This window comes from Mustela lutreola, chromosome 15 (assembly GCF_030435805.1).
Source record: "Mustela lutreola isolate mMusLut2 chromosome 15, mMusLut2.pri, whole genome shotgun sequence".
In the NCBI taxonomy this organism is placed as follows: Eukaryota; Metazoa; Chordata; class Mammalia; order Carnivora; family Mustelidae; genus Mustela; species Mustela lutreola.
This window is the reverse complement of record NC_081304.1, coordinates 13,273,224-13,296,430: the sequence shown is the minus strand read 5'-3', so window position 1 is coordinate 13,296,430 and position 23,207 is coordinate 13,273,224. Positions and strand designations below refer to the sequence as shown.

The following is a 23,207-nucleotide window of genomic DNA, read 5'->3' as shown; positions in this document are numbered from 1 at the left end:
CTGAGCCACCCAGGCGCCCCCTTATTAAAAAATTTTTAAAAAAAATTTTAAGTAAACTCCACACCACATGTGGGGCTTGAACTCACAACCCTGAGATCAAGTGTCACATGGTCCCCCGACTGAAGGAGGCAGGCCTCCCTCCAACACCTCAACTTGATAGTCAGGAAGGCCCAGGGAAATGAGTAATCAGTCCAAGGTCTCATGGCTTCTCCAGACCTAAGCCATCCATCTCTGAGTGGGCACTTTTCCCAGGCCCTCCTTACACTTCTAAAGACCAGGCTTGCTCCATAAGGATTCATCCCTGAACTGTACATTCTTTCTTTGTCTTTGTATTTTTAAATTTTTCTAAATTTTTTATTTTTTATTAACATACAATGTATTATTAGCCCCAGGGGTATAGGTCTGTGAATCGCCAGGTTTGCACACTTCAAAGCACATATCTTCCCCAATGTTCATAACCCCACCACCTTCTCCCTACCCACCTCCCCCCACGGCAACCCTCAGTTTCTTTTGTGAGATTAAGAGTCTCTTATGGTTTGTCTCCCTCCCGATCCCATCTTGTTTTTCCTACCCCCAAATCCCCCACAGTTATCTTTCTATTTTTAAATATTTTATTTATTTATTTGAGACAGAAAGTGTGTGAGCATGAGTAGGGGGCAGAGGGAGAGGGAGAAGCAGGCTCCCCACTGAGCAGAAAGCCTATGTGGGGCTCGATCCCAGGACCCTGAGATCATGACCTGAGCCGAAGGCAGTTGCTTAATCCACTGAGCTCCCTCCACCCCCAGGTACCCCTGAACTGTACATTTCTTGCCATGTCAGCTGAAGGACAGACTCCACTCTGAACATCCAACTACTAGAATATGGGACTTGGGCTTGTGACCCTCAATTCCAGTTGCAACAGGCTCGGATGAAAATGTCCTCAGACCTCACCCTATCCGGGTGCCCTTTCCCTATGGAAGGAATCTTGGTTCCATTGCAAATGCCAAAAGTAGGCCAACAGGGTTTTTCTGGTTTGCTTCGTTTGTTTGCTCACTTGATATTAATTATTAACTGGAACAGGAGTGAGGAAGGCAGGAAGAAAATAAATGGGTATTTTCGAATTCCCTACTTTCAAAATGAAACCTTTGAGGGGTGCCTGGGGGGGGACTCAGTCGGTTAAGCGTCTGCCTTCATCTCAGGCCATGATCCCAGCCTCCTGGGATTGAGTCCCACATTGGGCTCCCTGCTCAGCGGGGAGCCTGCTTCTCCCTCTGCTCCTCCCCCTCATTGTGCTAACTCAGGCACAGACTCTCTCTCTCTCTCTCCCCCTCCCCAAAATAAATAAATAAACAAATCTTTAAAAAAAAGAAAGAAAGAAAGAATGAAAATGAAACCTTTAAAAGTAATAAGAGGTAACCCTGTTACATACAGACTTACTCTAATCAGCCTTATGGATTGAGATGCCTATTATACTCACGGCCATCAATGGGAAAGGCTACTTCATCATTCCCATTTTACAGATGGGTTAACTACAGCGGAGAGAGGCTAAGGGCTTGCCCAGCCAGTGTCATTTGATCATAGGAAATGGCACTGCTGGGGTCTTGCTCTGGAGTCTGTGCCTCTATCCACAGATGATGGGACCCAAGCATAGCAAAGTTCACTCTTTTCTGCCCTGTCCTAAGAGGTGTGGATTCTGCTTTCAAGTTGTCTTCTTAGTCTCTGACAGTTCTGTGGCCTTTATTTCCTTCCTGCTCTGCTGATTCAGGACCCCAGGAAGCCTTGCTTCCTGTCCTGATCAGTTTGAGGACTGCCTGCAGAAATGCAGACTCAGCAAAGCGGGGCTCACTGCAGAGAGAGCCTGCCAAAGGTCAGAGAACTCAAGGCAAAGGCGGCCCCACAGAGGAGCCTGTGCATAGCCATACACTAACTCATGGAACATACCTGACTGGCAGAGAGAAGGGAAGGTGCTGGAAGCAGGACTGAAAAGCAAAAGCAACATGGGAGAACCTGGAGGGCGTTACGGTAGGTGAAATAAGCCAGACACAGAAAGATAGATCCTGTGTGAGCTCGCTCATATGTGGAATTTAAAAAAATGCTAGACTCCTAGAACCAGAGTGGAATGGTGCTTGCCAGGGACTGTAGGCAGGGTGGGGGAAGTGGGGAGATATTTGTCAAAGGGCATAAACTTTTGCAAGTTTCTTAAGATGACTAAGCCCCCGGGATCTGATGGATGGCGTGGTGGCTATAGTAACTAAGACTACAAAGTGTTATTTGAAATTTGCGGGGCACCTGGGTGGCTCAGTGGGTTAAGCCTCTGCCTTTGGCTCAGGTCATGGTCTCAGGGTCGTGGGATCGAGCCCCACATCGGGCTCTCTGCTCAACAGGGAGCCTGCTTCCCATCTTCTCTATGCTTGCCTCTCTGCCTACTTGTGATCTCTCTCTCTCTGTCAAATAAATAAAAAAAAGAGAAATTTGCTAACAGAGTGTATCTTAAGTGTTCTCACCACCATTGCCCTTCCAAAAAAAAAATGGTAACTATGTAAGGTGGTAGAGTATTAGTTAACTTGATTATGATATTCATGTCACAATGTATACATATATTAAATCAACACAGTGCACACTTAAAAAAAAATCACCTTATACAGCCTTTAAAAAAAAAAAAAGCAAATTGGTAGGTTTAGGGATGCCAGAAACTTTAATTTTATTGATTGATTGATTATTTGTTTAATATTTTATGTGTAAGTGATCCTTACCACCCAACGTGGGGCTCAAACTCATGACCCTGAGGTCAAGCACCGACTGAGCCAGCCAAGGGTTGCCAGAAACTTGAAAAGTCTATTTATTTCCTTTTAGAAAGTTCTGTCTTTATTCCAAAGGAAAAATACGATCTTTTGCTTGTTTGTTAAGTATGTCCACTGAGTTTTACATTTTTTACTTATTTAAAAATTAGGATAAAATTGACATAAGATTAACCATTTTTAAATATTTGTTTCTTTATTTGTAAGATTATTTATTTTAGAGAGAGAGCGAGCGAGAACACAAGCAGGGGGACCGGCAGAGCGAGGGAGAGGATCTCAAGCACACTCCCAGCTGAGAGCGGATCCTGACATGGGGTTTAATCCATGACCCAGATATCAGGACCCACGCCAAAACCAAGAGTAGGCCGTTTAACCCACTGAAACTCCCAGGTGCCCCAAATATTTGGTTAAAATATTTTATTTTTTCCTAACTTAAAAAAAAAAAAACCCACCAGGCTTTATTTATTTTTAATTTTTCAAAGATTTATTGGGGCACCTGGGTGGCTCAGTGGTTTAAAGCCTCTGCCTTTGGCTCAGGTCATGATCCCGGAGTCTTGGAATGGAATCCCGCATCGGGCTCTCTGCTCAGCAGGGAGGCTGCTTCCCCCTCTCTCTCTCTGCCTGCCTCTCTGCCTACTTGTGATCTCTGTCTGTCAAATAAATAAATAAAATCCTTAAAAAAAGAAAAAAAATTTTTCAAAGATTTATTTATTTGAGAGAGAGACAGAGAGGGTGAAAGAGAGCGAGCAGAAGCAGGGGTAGGGGAAGAGGGAGAGGGAGAAACAGACTCCCCGTGGAGCAGGGAGCCCAATGTGATGCAGGGCTCTATCCCAGGACCCTGCTACATGACCTGAGCTGAAGGCAGACGCTTAACCGACTGAGCCAGCAGGTACCCCAAGATTCTATTTATTCATTCGAGAGAGAGAGAATGAGAGAGAGAGAGAGAGCACAAGCAGGGGGAGCAGCAGAAAGAGAGCTCTCGGCTGAGCAGGGAGCCTGACTTGGGGCTCAACCCAAGACCCGGAGATCTCGACCTGAGCGGAAAGCAGACACATAAAGTACTGAGCCACACAGTCGCTCCTAAAGATTTTATTTTATATTTTTCAATTTTATTTATTTATTTGACAGAGCGAGAGAGGAACACAAGCAGGGAAGTGGGAGAGGGAGAAGCAGGCTTCCCGCAGAGCAGGGACCCGGATGTGAGGCTTGATCCCAGGATCTTGGCGGAAGGCAGACACTTAACGACTGAGCCTCCCAGATGCGCCAAGATTTTATTTTTAAATAATCTGTACACCCACTGTGGGGCTTTAATTTACAACCCCAAGATCAAGAGTTGCGTCTTCTACTGACTGAGCCAGCTTACTGGTTTTGTCCAACATTTGGCTATTACAAATAAGGCTGCTATGAACACTCTTGCATATGCCTTATGTCTTTTGATAAAAACATATGGTCTTTTTTTTTTTTTTAAGATTTTATTTATTTATCAGAGAGAGAGAGCAAGCACAGGCAGACAGAATGGCAGGCAGAGCAGAGGGAGAAGCAGGCTCCCTGCGAAGCAAGGAGCCCGATGTGGGACTCGATCCCAGGACGCCGGGATCATGACCCGAGCTGAAGGCAGCTGCTTAACCAACTGAGGCACCCAGGCGTCCCAAAACATATGGTCTTTAATGATAAAGACACATTAGGTCACTTCTTTCTTTCTTTTCTTTTCTTTTTTTTTTTTTTTTTTTTAAAGATTTTATTTATTTATTTGAGAGAGAGAGAGACAGTGAGAGAGGGAACACAAGTGGGGGAAGTGGGAGAGGGAGAAGCAGGCTTCCCACGGAGCAGGGATCCTGATATGGGGAACAATCCCAGTGAGGACGCTGGGATTGTGACCTGACCCCAGGGCAGATGCTTAACAACTAAGCCACCCAGGCGCCCCAGTTCACTTATCTCTGCAGTGGGGTACTCCTGAAGTGAGATTGCTGGGTTATTGAGTTAGATTCAACTCTAGCAGATACTGTCAATTTTTCAATGTGGTCATACCAATTAAACTCCCACCCAATTGTGTCTGAGAGCCTGTCCCCCATTCTCACTGCTGTGTGCACTAACGATTTTTTAGATTTTAGACATATGTCTGGGTGTGTGATGATGTCTCATTACGATTTTCATTTGCATGTCCCTGACGAGAATGAGATTAAGGGCACCTGGGTGGCTCAGTGGGTTAAGCTGCTGCCTTTGGCTCAGGTCATGATCTCAGGGTCCTGGGATCGAGTCCCACATGGGGCTCTCTGCTCAGCAGGGAGCCTGCTTCCTCCTCTCTCTCTCTGCCTACCTCTCTGCCTACTTGTAATCTCTCTGTCAAATAAATAAATAAAATCTTAAAAAAAAAAAGAATGAGGTTAAAACACTTTTTTTTTTTAAAGATTTTATTTATTTGAGATCAAGAACAAGCAGGGTAAAGAGCAGAGGGAGAGGGGAAAGCACACTCTGTATTGAGTGTGGAGGTTCTCCAACAGTTTTTTTTTAAGTTTATTTATTTATTTTTAGTAATTTCTACACCCATGGTGGGACTTGAACTTTTTAAGTTTATTTATTTATTTTTAGTAATTTCTACACCCATGGTGGGACTTGAACTCCCGACTTCAGTATCAAGAGTCTCATGCTCTTTCCACTGAGCCAGCCACGAACCCAGTGGTTGAACACTTTTTTTTTAAAGATTGTATTTATTTATTTGACAGACAGAGGTCACAAGTAGGCAGAGAGGCAGACAGAGAGAGGGGGGAAGCAGGCTCTTTGCTGAGCAGATAGCCCAATATGGGGCTCCATCCCAGGATCCTGGGATCGTGACCTGAGCGGAAGGCAGAGGCTTAACCCACTGAGCCACCCAGGCGCCCCCCCCAAACACTTTTAAACATGTTTATTGGTCACTTGAATATCCTTTTTGGTGAACTGCATGTTGAAGTCTTTTATTTACTTTTCTTTTGGGTTGTTTGTGTTTTTCTTATTGATCTATGGTTTTTTGTATATTCTGGAAATTAGCTCTTTCTTTTTTTTTTTTTTTAAGATTTTATTCATTTATTTGACAGAGAGAGAGGCAGCAAGAGAGGGAACACGAAAGAGGGAACACAAGCAGGGGGAAGTGGGGGCAGGAGAAGCAGGCTTCCTGCTGAGTAGGGAGCTAGATGCAGGACTTGATCCCAGGACCCCAAGGCCAAGACGATGACCTGACCTGAAGGCAGAGGCTTAACCCTTTGAGCCACCCAGACACCCTGCCTCTGTGCTTTTTTAATGACATCTTTAAATGTACATAAATTCTAGGGATGCCTGTGTGGCTCAGTCAGTTAAGCCTCTGCCTTTGGCTCAGGTCATCCTGGGATGGAGCCCCACATGGGGTTCCCTGCTCAGCAGGGAGCCTGCTTCTCCCTCTGCCTCCCCCCTCCCACCCCGCCACTACTCATGCTCTTTCTCTCAAATAAAATCTTTTTTTTTTTTTTTTTAATTTGACAGAGAGAGAGAGAGATCACAAGTAAGCAGAGAGACAGGCAGAGAGAGAGGGGGAAGCAGGCTCCCTGCCGAGCAGAGAGCCTGATGCAGGGCTTGATCCCAGGACCCTGAGACCATTACCTGAGCCGAAGGCAGCAGCCCAACCCACTGAGCCACCCAGGCACCTCTCAAACAAATAAAAATCTTTAAAAAATATACATTTTAGGGGGCACCTGTGGGGCACCAGTGGGTTAAAGCCTCCGCCTTCAGCTCAGGTCATGATCCCAAGGCGCTGGGATCGAGCCCCACATTGGGCTCTCTGCTCAGCAGGGGGCCTGCACCCCCCCCCCCACTGTCCCCTGCCTGACTCTCTACCTACTTGTGATCTCTCTCTGTCAAATAAATAAATAAAATCTTTTTAAAAAATTTAAAAAAATACACATTTTAGGGGCGCTGGGTGACTCAGTGGGTTAAAGCCTCTGCCTTCGGCTCAGGTCATGATCCCAGGGTCCTCTGATCAAGCCCCATATCAGGCTCTCTGCTCAGCAGGGAGCCTGCTTCCTTCTCTCTCTCTACCTGTCTCTCTGACTACTTGTGATCTCTGTCTGTCAAAAAAATAAATAAAATCCTTAAAAAAAAATACACATTTAAAAAAGTGTACATAATTCTTAATTTTAATTAGCTAAAGTCAGTGTTTTCCTTTTGGTTAGTGTTTTTTTGTGTTTGTGTCCTGTTGAAGAAGCTCTTCTTATCCTTGGGTTGTAGAGAGAGTTTTGGGGGTTATCTTCTGATTCTGAATTGTCTGATATGGTAGCCATTTGTGACTATCGATATGAGACTTAATTAAAATTTTTAAAAAATGAAGAAAAAAAAATCTGTCTCTTTGTTCTCTATCAATCTGCCCCATTGAACTTCTTGTTGGAGCTGGTGTCCTTCTGACTTGCACATTCCTTAAGGCCTGGTAGACAGTGCGTCTTGTGAGCCTTTCTGGTGAGTGTAGCTCTTCAGTGTTCCTACTACCCTCAACCTTTCAATTCACTTCACCTTCTATCTTGGCAGTTCTGGATCCTTACCAGAACATTCCATCCTGTGTCTCAGCAGAGGCACTCTCAAGTCAATAGACTCCTCGTCAGCCAATTTTGTATTTCTGGTCCCTTTGATCAAGCACTCCTTGAATGCAGCTCCTGGCTGCTGCCAGCGACTCCTGGTGAGGTCTTGCCACCCACTTGTGGGGTGCAGTCCCTTTGCGTGTCCCTGGCTGGCCTCGGCTGTGGTAAGCTAGTTACACGCAACATGGCTGAGGAGGCGCGGTTTTCAGAGGGGCTTCTACTGTGGTGTTCCAGCAAGCAGGAGTGCTAGCTCTTCCAGGGGGGTTGTTGGGCATGACTGGCCACTTTGGCAGGATCAGAAGGTTCACAGGATCAGAAGGTTCACTTTGGCAGGATCAGAAGGTTCACAGAAGGTTCATAGGTCGAAATCCTCAGAGCCATTGTCTGGATGTCTTCATCTCCACTAGTATCTTGACATAACAGACTTGGCCTTTGTTGTGTGTTTAATGTTCTGTGGCTTGGTCCTTGGCTTTCTCTGCCTTGATGCCTCAATGAGAGTTTCCTTGCATGCAACCCAGGGGGCTGGTTTCCACACCGGGCTTTCCATTGCCTCTTACCTTCTTTTTTTTTTTTTTTTTTTTTTTTAAGATTTTATTTATTTACTTGAGAGAGAGATAGTGAGAGAGAGCATGAACGAGGAGAAGGTCAGAGAGAGAAGCAGACTCCCCATGGAGCTGGGAGTCCGATGCGGGACTCAATCCCGGGACTCCAGGATCATGACCTGAGCCGAAGGCAGTCGTCTAACCAACTGAGCCACCCAGGCGTCCCTGCCTCTTACCTTCTGCTGGTTGTCGTCTTCTTGTGGAACTTTCACGATGCTTGTGAGTCGGCATCCAGATCTGTTTTCTCTCTAGCAACCATCTCCTCTGGAAGTCTCAAGTGCCTGAGATACCTCCTGCTAGTGCTTTCACTTTGACCTGGACACACTTCTCCTCAGGTACCAATATGAAGGCCGTGAGCCACTGAACCAGCAGCTCGTGCCAAGGGCAGTCTTGAGACCCACCAACTTCACACCCATGATGGGGACCTCCTCGCCCGCAGGTTCCCAATCCGTCTTGTTGCCTGCCCTCGAAAAACCCGGGTGTCTGCTGTCATGGGTCAGATTCTTGGGAAGCAGAGGCAGGGTCAGAGTATGGGGTGCGAGATGTTTATAGGGATTGATTCTTGTGGAAGGAAGGGGAGGCAACAAAATCAGGCAGAGGAAGGGCTCTGACGAGTGATACCGACCCAACAAAGCTTCAGTCAGTAATGCGGCCGGGAGTTGCCTTCAGCCCCCAAGGACTTTGGAGTGTCCTGTGTGAGGTCTTAATAGCGCTTTTATGTTCCTGTCTCATTCAGTCACTGGATGTGTGCTGTTCTGGGACCCGTGTGTGCCCCGAGGCGAGGCAGCTGTGCTGCTGAGACAGATCCTGAAGGAGCTGGAAGCTGGAGGGTTTGTGTGGACCGCATCTGCATGGCTGAGCAGAAAGTTCCTTCCTGAGGGCGTCTGGGTGACTTTTCCATGTCCGCCACACATCGTGTACTCCAATTTATTTAGGCTTTCCTTTATTTCTTTCAATAATGGTTAGTTTTACATAGAGCTCTGGCATGTTTTTCATTAGATCTGTTCCTAGGTACTTGGTATAATATGACACAGTGGTATCTTTTAATCTTATTTTTAAAGATTTTATTTATGGGGCGCCTGGGTGGCTCAGTCGTTAAACATCTGCCGTTGGCTCAGGTTATGATCCCAGGGTCCTGGGTTAGAGCCCAGCATTGGGCTCCCTGCTCAGCGGGAGCCTGCTTCTCCCTCTCCCACTCCCCCTGCTTGTGTTCCCTCTCTTGCTGTGTCTTTCTCTGCCAAATAAATAAAGTCTTTTTAAAAAGTTTATTAAGAAAAAATTTTTTTTAAAGATTTTATTTATTTATTTGACAGAGAGAGATCACAAGTAGGCAGAGAGGCAGGCAGAGAGAGAGAGAGAGAGAGAGAGAGAGGGAAGCAGGCTCCCTGCTGAGCAGAGAGCCCGATGCGGGACTCGATCCCAGGACCCTGAGATCATGACCTGAGCCGAAAGCAGTGGCTTAACCCACTGAGCCACCCAGGCGCCCCAATTAAGAAATTTTTTAAATTTGTTAATATATTTGAGAGAGAGAGCATGTGTAAGAGGGAGCATGGGTTGGTAGGGGCAGAGGGAGAGGGAGAAGCAGGCTCCCCACTGAGCAGGGAGCCCGATGTGGGACTGGATACCAGGACCCTGGGATCAGGACCTGAGCCGAAGGCAGACCCTTAACTAACTGAGCCACCCAGGGGCCCACGTGATATCTTTTTAAGCTTTATATGCTTCCCCCGATTATTGCTTTAAATGATATATGCTATTATGTAGAAATGCAATTAAATGTTAATATAAGCCACCTTCCTAAACTCACTTATTAATTCTAATTATGTGTTTGCGAGTTTTTCTACATACATAATCAGGTTACCTGGTGAAAAAGGATAGTTCTTCCTTTTCAGACTTACAACTTTTACTTTTTTCTTTTACTACTCACTGCCCTGACTTTGTCTTTCATTATGATGCTGGACAGGAGTGGTCAAAGCAGAGACACCTGGCTGGCTCAGTTGATGGAGCACACACCCCGTGGTCTTGGGGTTTTGAGTTCAAGTTCCACGTCGGGTGTAGAGCTTACTTAAAAAAAAAAAAAAAAATAGAAGTGGTCAAAGCAGTCATCCTTGTTCCCAATTCAAAGGGAACTCTTACAACATTTCACTACTTGGTATAATGTTTATAGGTTTTGTACACCTACACTTGGAGGTTTTGTATAAGCTTAGGTCAAGTTGAGAAAACTCTTTTCTATTCCTACTTTGCTAGTACATATATTTTTAAAAAGTCATAATTGGTGTTGAATGTATTCATTACATCTATTAAGGTGATCATAGGATTCTTCCCTTTTATTTTATTTATTTATTTTTTAAAAAGATTTTATTTATTTATTTGACAGACAGAGATCACAAGTATGCAGAGAGAGAGGAGGGAGCAGGCTCCACGCTGAGCAGAGAGCCCAATGCCAGGCTCCATCCCAGGACCCTAGGATCATGATCTGAGCTGAAGGCAGAGGCTTTAACCTACTAACCCACCCAGGCACCCCAGCTTTTATGAATTCTTATTGTGCCAGTTTGGTAAACTGTATCTTTAAGTAATTTGTCTATTTTAATCAAATTTTTAGATTTATTGGCATAAAGCCGCTTATGGTATTGTCTCATTATCTTTTAATGATTGAAAAATCTGTAGAAATGTTCCCTTTTACATTTCTTGACATTATTTGTGCTTTTTAAAATTAGTCTCACCAGGGGTTTATTAATTTTATTAGTCTTTCCAAAGAATTAACTTTTGACCATGTTTTCATTTATTTGCACTTTCATTGTGTTTAATTAGCTGTTCTTTTTCCAATTTCTCATGACGAATACTGCTTATTCTTGTCTTATTTTCCATTACATGCATTAAAAAATATAACTTTCCACGTTAGCATGGCTTTCACTACGTCTTAATTTGAGGATGTAGTAGTTCAAAAACATTTCAGTTTAAGATATTTTCTAATTCCCATTGTGATTTAAAAAAAAAAAAGATTTTATTTATTTATTTGACAGAGAGTGAAATCACAAGTAGGCAGAGAGGCAGGCAGAGAGAGGGCGGGAAGCAGGCTCCCCACTGAGCAGCCCCTGACCTGAGCCAAAGACAGAGGCTTAACCCACTGAGCCACCCAGGCCCCCACCCCCATTATGATTTAAAAAAAAAAAAAATCTACAAGTTATTTAGGAACATATAGTTTTCAACTCTGTACCTTTTTTTTTAACTTACCTTTTTTCTTCTCATTTTGTAGCTTAATTGCATCATTGTCTGAGAATGTACTTTGTATGATTTAGAGCATTTGAAATATGTTGAGACTTGCTATATTGCCTGGCATTTTCATAAACATTCCATGTTCACTTAAAAAGAATTTGTGATCTGCAGTTGTGAGTGCAGTATCCTCTATGTATCTGTTAGGTGAAGTTTGCTTATCCAGTTGTCCAAATCTATGTCTTACTACTTTTCATCTGTATGTTCTAACAGTTGCTCATACACGTATCTTCTGCTAGAATTGTAGTATTTTCTCACAATTCTGTCTATGCTTTTGCTTTATATATTTTGATGATATGTGTATTAGGCTCACAGAAATCTACAACTGTTATATCTCCTTGGTGAATTAAACATGTTATCATTATGAGTTGTTCCTCATGAAGATTTCTAGTAATGCTTTTTGCCATAAAGCCTGCTTTCTTTTGGCACGTTTTTGCATGGTTCGTCTTTTTAAATTTGTTATTTATTTATTTTAAAAGCTTTTATGTATTTATTTGAGAGAGAAAGAGAGAGAAAGGACAAGCTAGGGGGAGAGGGAGAAGAAGACTCCCTACTGAGCAGAGCTGGTGCAGGACTCGATCCCACGACCCTGGGATCATGACCTGAGCCAAAGGCAGATGCTTAACCATCTGAGCATCAGTTGCCCCTTAAATTTGTTTTTATTTAAAAAATTGTGGTAAAATATACCTAACATACAATTTCCTGTCTTAGGGCACCTGGGTGGCTCCGTCAGTTGGTAGAGAAAGTGACACTTAATCTCAGGGTTGTTAGTTTGAGCCCCACATTGGGTGTAGAGATGACTTTTTTTTTTTTTTTTAAGATTTCATTTATTTATTTGACAGATAGAAAGAGATCACAAGTAGGCAGAGAGGCAGGTGGGGGCGGGGAGCAGTCTCTCCACTGATCAGAAAACCCAATATGGGGCTCGATCCCAGGACCCTGAGATCATGATCTGAGCCGAAGGCAGAAGCTTAACCCACTGAGCCCCTCAGGCACCCCTATCCATTCATATGTTGACAGACACTTGGAATGCTTCACTGTTTTGGCTCTTGAGAATAATTCTTGTGTGAACATGGGTGTAGAAATACCTGTTTGAGGGGCATTTGGGTGGTTCAGTCATTTAAGCATCTCAGTCTTGATCTCAGAGTTTTGAGTTCAAACCCAACACTGGGCTCCATGTTGGGTGTGGAGCCTACTTGCAGATGATAGTAAGAGCAAAAAAGCTGTTTTTGTTCTTGCTTTTTGCTTTGGGTATATACCTGGTAGTGGGATTGCTGGGTCATATGATAATTGTTTAGTTTTTTGAGGAACTGCTATGGTGTTTTCCATAGAGGCGGCACCATTTTACATTCCCATTAGCAAAGCAAAGCACATGGTTCCTCATTTCTCTACATTTTCTCCTACACTTGTGATTTTTTTTAAAGTAATTTCTCTGCCCAATGTGGGGCTTGAACTCACAACCCAGAGATGAAAAGTCACATGCTCGGGGCACCTGGGTGGCTCATCAGTTGTGTGTCCATGTTTTGGTTTCAGCTCTGGTAGTGATCTTGGGGTTGTGAGATTGAGCCCAAATGGGGTTCTATGCTCTGCCCCTCCCCTGCTCTCTAAATAAATAAAATATTAAGAAAAAAGTCATATGCTTCACTGACTGAGGCAGTCATGCAACCCTTCTATACTTGAGATATATATATATATATATATATATTTATACACACACACATATATGCATATATATATTTTAATATATATTTTTAGGATTTTCTTTATTTATTTGGCAGAGAGAGAGAGAGAGAGAGCACTAGCAAGGTGGGGGGCAGCAGGCAGAGAAGGAGAGGGAGAAGCAGACTCCCTGCCAAGCAAGGAGCCTGGCTCAGGGCTCTATCCCAGGATCCTGAGATCATGACGTGAGCTGACACAGACGCTTAACCAACTGGTCCACCCAGGGGGCCCTGTATGTGTATTTTTTGATAATAGCTATCCTAAGGGGTTTGAGGTGATACCCTTGACTCAAAGAGTTGCCAAAAGGAAAGGGCTGTAGCATACAACAACTCTAAATTTCAGAATTACTTCCTTTTTCTGTCTACCCTGGTGTTTTCCACTTTTGTCAACCTTCCAGATGTGTTCAAGTAGATGTTTTTATGTATTGTCCATTTTGTTTGGGTTGTCCTCAATGGAGGGCAGAAGCAGACAGCAAGATTCCAAGAATTTACTTTTTTTTTTTTTTTTAAAGATGTATATATTTATTTTAGAGAGAGAGCATGAGTGGGGCTGGTGGGGAGGGGAGGGACAGAGAAGCCTTCTGCAGACTCTGCTGACTGTAGAGCCTGACACAGGGCTCAAACCCAGGACCCCGAGGTCATGACTTGAGCTGAAATCAAGTCAGTCGCTCAATCGAATGAGCCACCCAGGCGCCTGGATTTACTAGTCATTTTTTTACTCCATGTTACCTCCCACTTCTCTCTCTCCATATTTATTTATTTATTTATTTATTTATTTAATTTTTTAAAGATTTTATTTATTTATTTGACAGAGAGAAATCACAAGTAGATGGAGAGGCAGGCAGAGAGAGAGAGGGAAGCAGGCTCCCTGCTGAGCAGAGAGCCCGATGTAGGACTCGATCCCAGGACCCTGAGATCATGACCTGAGCCGAAGGCAGCGGCTCAACCCACTGAGCCACCCAGGCGCCCATCCATATTTATTTATAAAGATTCATTTTATTTGGGGGGGGAGGGGCAGAGGGAGAGGGAGCATCTTAAGCAGACTCTGCGGTGCCTGTGAAGCCCGACTTGGGGCTTGATCTCCCAACCCTGAGATCAGGACCAGATCGAGTTGGATGCTTAACAGACTGAGCCACACAGGTGCCCCTCCCACATGTATATTTTGGGTGAAAGACATCCTAAACTGAGTGCTCACTGGTCAAATCAAAAGGCAGTAAATTATTTTTTTTTTTGAATTAAGTTTTAAATTTTCACTTCAGTATAGTTAAACATACAATATTAAAAAAGTTTCAGGTGTACAATGTAGTGATTCGGCAATTCTATACATCACGCAGGGCTCAGAAGTGAACTCTTAATCCACATCACATTCCCCACCCACTTCCCCTCTGGTAACCATCCGTGTGTTCTCTATAGTTGAGTCTGTTTCTTGGTTGGTCTATTTTTACTTTGTTTTGTTTCCTAAATTCCACAGATGACTGAATGCACAAGGTATTTGTCTTTGTCTGACTTATTTTGCTTAGCACTCTACTCTCTAGCTCTACCCGTGTGGTTGCAAACGGCAAGACTTCATTTTTTTTTTTTTTTTTTTTTTTTTTTTTTTTTTTTTAAGATTTTATTTATTTATTTGTAAGAGAGAGAGAGAGTGAGAGCGAGCACAGGCAGACAGAGTGGAAGGCAGAGTCAGAGGGAGAAGCAGGCTCCCTGCGGAGCAAGTAGCCCGATGTGGGACTCGATCCCAGGACGCTGGGATCATGACCTGAGCCGAAGGCAGCTGCTTAACCAACTGAGCCACCCAGGCGTCCCAAGACTTCATTTTTTTTTAATGGCTAATAATATTCCACTGCATCTACATATCATCTCTTCTTTCTACATTTATCTATCGACAGATGCTTGGGCTGCTTCATAATTTGGCTATTGTAAATGATGCTGCAATAAACATATCCCTTTGAATCTGTTTTTAATTTTCTTTAAAGCTTTTATTTATTTGTCAGAGAGAGAGAGAACACAAGCAGGGGGAGTGGCAGGCAGAGAGAGAAGCCTGAGCAGGGAGTCTGATGCGGGGCTCGATCCCAGGACCCCGGGATCATGGCCTGAGCCAAAGGCAGACGTTTAACCAATTGAGCCACCCAGGTAACCCCGTTTTCATAATTTTTGGGTAAATACCCAGTAGGACTATTTTTGGGGGGAACCTCTATACTGTTCTCCAGAGTGGCTGTACCAGTTTGCATTCTCACCAACAGAACACAAGGGTTCCTTTTTTCCCACATCCTCCCCAACACTTGTTTCTTGGGTTTTTGTTTTTTTTTTAGTCATTCACAGGTGTGAAGTAATATCTTATTGTGGTTGCGATTTGCATTTTCCTGATGATGAATGAGGCTGACCATCTTTTCACATGTTTCTTAGCCACCTGTATGTCTTCTTTGGAGAAACTTCTGTTCCTATCTTCTGCCCATTTAAAATAATTAATTAATTAATTAATTAGACAGAGAGAGGAGAGATCACAAATAGGCCGAGAGGCAGGCAGAGAGAGGGGGAAGCAGGCTCCCCCGCTGAGCAGAGAGCCTGATGCGGGACTCCATCCCAGGACCCTGAGATCATGACCTGAGTCAAAGGCAGAGGCTTTAACCCACTGAGCCACCCAGGCGCCCTGCCCATTTGTTTTTTAAGATTTATTTATTTGAGAGAGAGAGAGTGGGAGGAGGGGCAGAGGGAGGCAGAGAGAACCTCCAGCAAACTCCCTGCAAAGCTTGGAGCCCAAAGTGGGGCTTGATCCCACGATCCTGAGACCATGACCAAAATCAAGAGTCCGATGCTTAACCGACCAAGCCACTGAAGCACCCCACTTGTGCCATTTTAAAATTGGATTATTTTTGGTATTGAGTTTTATCAGTTCTTTTTAAATTTTAGATAGTATCCCTTCATCTGCTATGTCATTTAAAGTATTATCTCCTGTTCAGTAAGTTGTCTTTTAGTTTTGTTGTTTCCATTACTGTGCAGAAGCTTTGTATTTTGATATAGTCCCGATAGTTTATTTTTGCTTCTATTTCCCTTGCATCAGAATTCACATCTAGGGGCACCTGGGTGGCTCAGTGGGTTAAAGCCTTTGCCTTCGGCTCAGGTCATGATCCCAGGGTCCTGGGATCGATCCCCGCATCAGGCTCTCTGCTCCGCGAGAAGCCTGCTTCCTCCTCTCTCTGCCTGCCTCTCTGCTTACTTGTGATTTCTCTCTGTCAAATAAATAAATAAAATCTTTAAAAAAAAAAAAAGAATTCACATCTAGAAAAGTTTTGCTATGGCTGATGTCAAAGACATTACTGCCTATGCTCTCTTCTACGACTTTTAAGGTTTCAGAATAGGCAGGAAATTCTTGCCAGATTCTGTGGGAAGAAATAGAAGACCATTCATGAAAGAGAAAGGGAGGGAGAGAATGAGGGAGGACTTGGGAAGAGTAGAGGAGAGAGTAGAGATGGATGAGGGTGGAAAAGTAGGAGTAAGAGGGCGCCTGCGTGGCTCAGTGGGTTAAGCTGCTGCCTTCGGCATCAGGTCATGATTTCAGGGTCCCGGGATCCAGTCCCGCATCGGGCTCTCTGCTCAGCAGGGAGCCTGCTTCCTCCTCTCTCTCTGCCTGCCTCTCTGCCTACTTGTGATCTCTCTCTGTCAAAAAAATAAATAAAATCTTTAAAAAAAATAAAAAAAGAAAAGTAGGAGGAAGAAAAGAAGAAGAAAAAGGTGAAAACAGGGAACAAAATGAACGGGAACTCCTCGTGGTATTTTTGTTTTTTTTTTTTTTTAAAGATTTTATTTATTTATTTAAGAGAGAGACAGTGAGAGAGAGCATGAGCGAGGAGAAGGTCAGAGGGAGAAGCAGACTCCCCATGGAGCTGGGAGCCTGATGTGGGACTCAATCCCGGAACTCCAGGATCATGACCTGAGCCGAAGGCAGTCGTCCAACCCACTGAGCCACCCAGGCGTCCCACTCCTCGTGGTTTTATCCACGCCTTGTAGCCAATGGTTCTCTCGCAACCCACAGTTTCTGCTTCTTTAGTCAAAACAAGCTAAAATGTCTTTCCTATTGTCCTTTCTTTGTCAATCATCTGCTAATTTTCATGATGGGTTGTGGAAAAAGGAATTCATTCACTCAACAAGTACTTATTAAGTACTTACTGTATGCTAATTCTTGTGGGCACGAGGAATAAACATACAAATGAACGAAACATATAAAAATGCTTTCCTTCATTGAACTTGCATGCTAGTGGGCTAGAGTAACCACGGTGTAGTCATTAACATGCTAGATGGTATGGCTCAGCTATGGATGCTAGAGGATTAATGGAATAAAGGTCTAGTGTCTGTTCGGCTTAGTGTCAGATGCGTGTATTTATTGTTATTATTATTTTTAGAGAGAGAGTATGAGAGTGCGAGTGAGCAAGACACGGGTGGGGCAGAGGGAGAATCTTTTTATTTTCTTAATTTTTTACAAACATTGTATTTATTTATTTGAGAGAGAGAGAGAGAGAGAGAGAGAGAAAAAGAGAACAAGCAGGGGAGGGGCAGAGGGAGAGGGAGAAGCAGACTCCCTGCTGAGCAGAAATTCCTGATGTGATGTGGGGCTCCATCCCAGAACCCTGGGATCACGACCTGAGCAGATGGCAGATGATTAACGACTGAGCCACCCAGGTGCCCCTTTTTATTTTATTTTTTAAAAATAGTTTATGTATGTGTATGTATGTATTTATTTATTTTAAAATATTTTATTTATGACAGAGATAGTGAGAGAGGGAACACAAGCATGGGGGAACTGGAGAGGGAGCAGGCTCCCAGAAACCGGATATGGGGCTCTATCCCAAGACACTGGGATCATGACCTGAGCTGAAGGCGGATGCTGAATGACTGAGACACCCAGGTGCCCCTAAATATTTTATTTATTTATTTGATCGAGAGAGAAAGACAGCACGCAGGCACAAGTAGGCAGAGTGGTAGGTAGAGAGAGAGAAGTAGGCTCCCCACTGAGCAGAGAGCCTGATGCGGGGCTTGATCCCAAGATCCTGAGATCATGACCGGAGCTGAAACCAAGTGTCAGATGCTTAACTGACCGAGCCACCCAGGTGCCCCATGATGCATGTATTTTTGATCTTGCCGGTTTCCACAGTCATCCTTTTGCTCGGAGTTCATCTGCAAGATGGAGTCACAAGGCCACAGTCAACTTCAAGGGCATGGCTGGGAAATTGGTTCTCAGCAGGAAACCTATGTCTTCAGTGATCAGCAAGCTGACTCCTCCCATGGATAGAAATAGACAAGAAACTGAGTAACTAAGCAAATTACCTATCGTATTAGGTGGTGATGAATGCCATGGAAGAAAAGTGGGGAAAGAAATAGAGAGTGTGTGTTCGAGGAATATTGAAATTTGAAGTAGGACAGTGAGAAAAGGACTCTCTGGGGTGAGCAAAGCCTTGAAGGAGGTGCGGGAATCAGCCAGGTGGATGTATCAGGGAAGGAGGGAACGCTCAAAAAGGAGGCCATCCAGGCAAAGGCAGAGCAAGGGTGAGAAAGGTGTGGGACTAGGTCAAAGAAAGGAGAGGAGGCCGATCGTGTGGGACTCTGGCTTTTCTTCTGAATGAGAGGCATGGAACTCAGAGGGTCATGTGCACAGGAGAGAAAAGGTTTGATTTGCATTTTATCCGGACCAGGTGTGGCAGCTTCCCTGAGAATGCACTGGAAGGTAGGAAAAGGAAGATGACTGTGGCGTGGACCAGAGTGGCAGCGAGGTGGTGATGATGAGACCAGGCAGGATTCAGGATACGTTTTGAAGGCAAAGCAGGATTTGCAGATGGATTGATGGGGGAGTCTGAAAGACAGGAGGGACTGCGGCCTGAGCAGTTTCTAGGATGGACTTGCCAAGAATGGAGCTGGGGAAGACCGTGATGGAGCGTATTTGTCGGGTAAGATGTTTCTGAGAGATCCAAGTGGGGAGGCAGAGATCTGAAGTAGGTTTAAAGTCCTACTTCAGGGTAAAAATGGTATTTAAAGCCTTATGACCGAGAGATGGGGGGGGGTCAAGGGAGTGTAGCTGGAGAGAGCTCTAAGGATCCTCTCGGGGTTGAAATGAGGGGTTGGCCAGTAAGAGGGATGCAGAGGAAGGGGTGGGGGAGTGGTTAGGGACTTAAGGTGGGGCAGTGTGTTTATCAGATCAGAATCACAATGGAGCACCATTAGGAGGTCAGAATGGCCTCAAAAGATGGAAGGCAGGGCCCTCAGCCCCTCATTCCATGCTCCAGCACTTTCACCACCACTGCCCTGCTCTGATAAATGTCTGCTCATTCAGGGGTACCTGACTGGCTCAGTTGGTAGGGTGTGACTCCGGATCTTGGGGTCATGAGTTTGAGCCCCATGATGGGGGCAGAGGTTACTTAAAGAAGAAAAAAAAAATCTTTAAAAAAATGTGTTGTCATTCATTCAACATCTTATATATGTGTCAGGCCCTTGTCTAGACATTGAGGGGACAAGCCAGATGAGGCCTGTGTCCTTGGGCAGCTTAGCTTATACTCTAATGGGGTTGGAACCCACAACAGACAGACATGATCATTTCTAATGAGGGTAAGAGAACAGTGAGTGACCTCTTTTGGTTAAGAGGATCAGGAAAGTCCTCTTGGAGGAGGTGACCTTGAGCTGGGAGCTGGAAAGATGATGCTTGTGAGATGCAGGGCGACCAGGTTCTCACTGGAAGGAAGTTTGGGGTGCTGCAGGGGAAGACAGGGCCAGCGTGCTAGATCATGGCGAGGGAGGGAGGGGGGCCGGACCTCCCCCTCTCCTTACACAGGAGTGTGTAGGCCACAGTGAGGGATTTGGATCTTCTTCCAGCTGTGAATGGGCCACCTCTGATGGGGTTAAGCATTAACATTTCAGACACGCCAGGGGGTTGGTCAGAGGGAGAATGGATTGCAGGGGGCAGAGCAGAAGCAGGGAGAAGAGTGAGGAGGGCACCTAGTTCAGGCAACGGGTCGTGTCTTGGACAAGGATGGACCAGAAGGCACCCTGGAGGAGATGAATGGGCCGGCAGTTACACAGTGTGAACTTCTCTGGGTCAAGGCCTCTGGGAGGCAAGAAAACGTATGTACTAAAGAACCCTTGGGGAGGCCTAGTTCTTGGTCGCTTGAGCCTGCCCGCCATTCAGTGGGTAACTACAGACAACTGAGACCACACACCTAAAATGCCCTGTAAGGACAGAGCAACCATTACATAAGTATATAAGGGTGTCGTCAGTGCACAAGGAGAACGGGGAAATGAACAACTAGGATGCCCTGTGAAAAGGACACTTTGGAACCTTCTTTAGATGGGAGGAGCAGCCCATGTTTCAGGGGGCAGCAGCAGAGGGTCCTCTGAGTCCTCTCCCTCTAGTGCACAGGTTCTGCGTGGCTGCATGTGCTGGAAGCTAAGAACCTGGCTGCAGGCTCCGGGTTTCCCAAGTGCAGGGTGACTCAAGGGAGGTCCCTCCCCAGCACGCCTAGTTCTGTGCTGGCTAGGAGTGACTCATTACCTTGTTCCCTCCCTCAAAGCTAACCCCGGGCCAATCCCTTAATGAGTCTACACCTCACTTTACTCCTTCAGTCCGCAGGGACAATTGCCTGGTGGATTTTTTTTTTTTTTTTTTTTTTTGTGCTCCCCGGGGGGCAGGGCTCTGGTCAGCAACCCCAGGTTCCTGGAAGGAAAGGCAGTGCAGAGGGACAAGTTGTCATAGGGTCTGGAGGGGAGCAGAACCTTAAGGATAGACCTAGGCCCCCGAAGAGGGGTGCTTTAATGCCCATGCATTCTTGTAATTTCAGAACCCTTAAACAACATTTAGTAGTGAACAGAGTTTCGCAAGCAGTGATGTCCTAGAGGATTTTCCCTTGGACACCTCCTTGTAAAAGCTTGCTTGGAGGGGGGGGGGGCGGGAAGCTACCAGAGCAGACTCCCAGTCTGCAAAGCGGGAGTACCAGAGTCCTTGGGAAGGGAGGGAGTTGGGGGACTGACCAAGCGGCTCTAGGGGTCATGGGACCACTGCTGAGGGTGCGGGCGAGTGCTGTGCTCGCCCGGTGCAACCGAAAAGCCCGCGGTGGGTATCAGGGAGAGCTCTGCGCTTTGCAAAGGGCCCGCGGGAGGGAGCAGAGCGCCGGGCGGCGTGCGTGGACTGCGGGCTTGCTAGCCCCGCGTCTCTGCGCCCCCTACTTACAGGGTACCCCGTGGCAGACAGGCGACTCCGGGCGTCCCCCGACAACTCCCAGGCGGGAGTGGCGCGGATAATCCTCCCCTTGCCCAGCCCCTAAGGTTCGCCTCCCCGCCGGGATCCGGCAGGTGGACCCAGGTGGGCGCACCCTCCTCCCAGCCCCGCACCCTCTCCCCTCTCGGACTCGCCTTACCCGTCCGGGTCGGATGCAGCAGCCTGAGCCCCTGAATTACCTGCCCCGGGAAGTTACAGTCCACATTCTGCCTGGAATGCGAACCGGTGGGCTCGGCAGTGACCAAAGCCACATTCCTAGGGGAGGGGTCTCCACCTAGAGGGTCGCGGATCCCGTTACCGGCGGAGGGGAGGAGCCAGCAGGAGGGCGATCAAATGGGTAAAAGTTGCATTTAGCTTGTTACTTCTTTCCCCAACCCCCAAACGCGCGTTGACGCCGGTTGACTCGGGGACAGTGTCCGCCCAGGTCCTGGAGCCCGACGGCCCCGGAACGCTTTGCCAGGGTAGAGGCACTTCTCCGCCCGCGGATGCGGGAGTCCGAGCGCCGACGGGTCTGCGGTGCTGCCAGGCTCCCGGGCCTTGCAGGCGACCCCCGCCTGCCCCGGGGCAGGGAGCCGGCCGCAGAAGCCCGCCGCCGGGCACTGAGGATCTAGAGCAATAACAGACGCATAAATGCGCATAAATAAATCAATGAGCAGCTCTCTGCTGCCAGCAGCAGGGAAACCTCGGGCTGATTAAATGCAGACGTGGGGTGTCTGCCAGGGCAGGAGGGCGGCGGGGCAAAGGGAACAGGCGTGGAGGCGAGGGGTGGGGGGAAGGGAACCCTGGGGCAGGAGCCAAGAGGAAAACCCAAAGCCACATTTTAAAAAATGGGGATGAATTTTAAATGCAAACAGCGAGGAGGAGGGGAGGGGGCCGGGCTGCAGGCGCCCGGGCCCGCCAGCCAGCCGGGGCAACTTTCCGGGCGGGAGGTGCGGCCGGAGGGGCGGCGCCGGCGGCGGGAGGCGGGAGTCGGGGGCCGAGGGGGGGAGTCACTTTAAAGGCTCTTTCTTACCCATAATGCTTTGTGGGGACGTTGACAAGTGGATCCAAGATGGCGTAGAAAGTAATGACAGGTAAGTCCTGACTTCCCCCTTCTCCGCTGCTGGGACCGCTCCGCGAGCTGCCGAAGCCCTCCGGGGAGGAGACCTGACTCCACTCCGGTCCCCGGGGCCCCGGGAGGGGCGGCCCTCGGACGGGCTGGGGACCCAGGCGGCCCGCGGCGGGGCCTGGGAAGCGGGGCTCTTCGAGGCGAGGCCCGGACGCTGGGGCTGTTTACAGCTTCTTCCCCTCCTCGGTCCCCTTCCCCTCCGCTGGGGGCCGCGGCGCCCGGGGCCCAGGCGGTGGAGGGGGCTTTGCAGACCCCGGCCGCGGGCCTGCGGGAGGTTTCTCCAGCCGCGGGCACTCCGGAGCGGGGTTGGGGGGGGGGGGGTCGAGCCGCCCTGCACGCTCCCCTTCTCCGGGTCGCGGCTGGGGGTGGGGAGGGTGCGGGCCTCCCACGCCCCGCTTGATCGCCCCCTCAGGGCTCGGACTTGCTGCGGTGGGGCGGGGGCCGAGGGTGGGCGTCAGCAAAAGTGGGTCAGGGGTGCGCCCCCTCTCTCCCCCGCCGGGGGCTGTTGCCAGAGCTTCACTTTTTCCCCCCTTTTCTCCGCCCCCTCCTCGGAAATTCTCATTGGCCCACAAGCGCATCAACAAAAATAAAAACAGACTATCTTTTTCTGGGAGATCTTTTAAGACTCCCCTTTTCTAGGGCTAGGGGACTGCAGTTTTATTTAGGGAACTTTGGTTCTTCTACCCCCAGATTATTTGAGCTTTCTGCACCCTCTTCTTCTCTGAGGATCCTTCAGACAGGGCTGGAAGCCCGGGTCTTAAGGTTCTTGGATTCAGATCCTCAGGTTCTGTTTGAAACTCAAAATTGTTATTGCTTCTCTCTCGCAGCTTAGACTTTTCAGGCAAATCGTTAATAAAATGTGTATAACTCTAGGGACAGTGGATGCCGGGTGTGGGTGGGG

At 46.9% G+C, this 23,207-nt stretch overlaps 1 protein-coding gene across 9 annotated transcripts in view; it reads left to right on the top strand.

Moving 5' to 3' along the window:
* Nucleotides 1–1,853: 1,853 nt before the first annotated feature.
* The window catches only part of HELZ (helicase with zinc finger), a 186,075-nt gene continuing 164,721 nt past the window's right edge, over nt 1,854–23,207 (top strand). For 6 of the 9 annotated variants that reach the window (XM_059149524.1, XM_059149521.1, XM_059149525.1 and 3 more), the window contains exon 1: nt 22,215–22,271. The gene's annotated coding sequence lies outside the window, so the exon portion shown is untranslated. Of the gene's footprint in view, nt 2,002–22,214; nt 22,272–23,207 lie in introns of those variants that run through there. The other 3 variants (XM_059149522.1, XM_059149520.1, XM_059149523.1) reach the window with 2 other exon arrangements.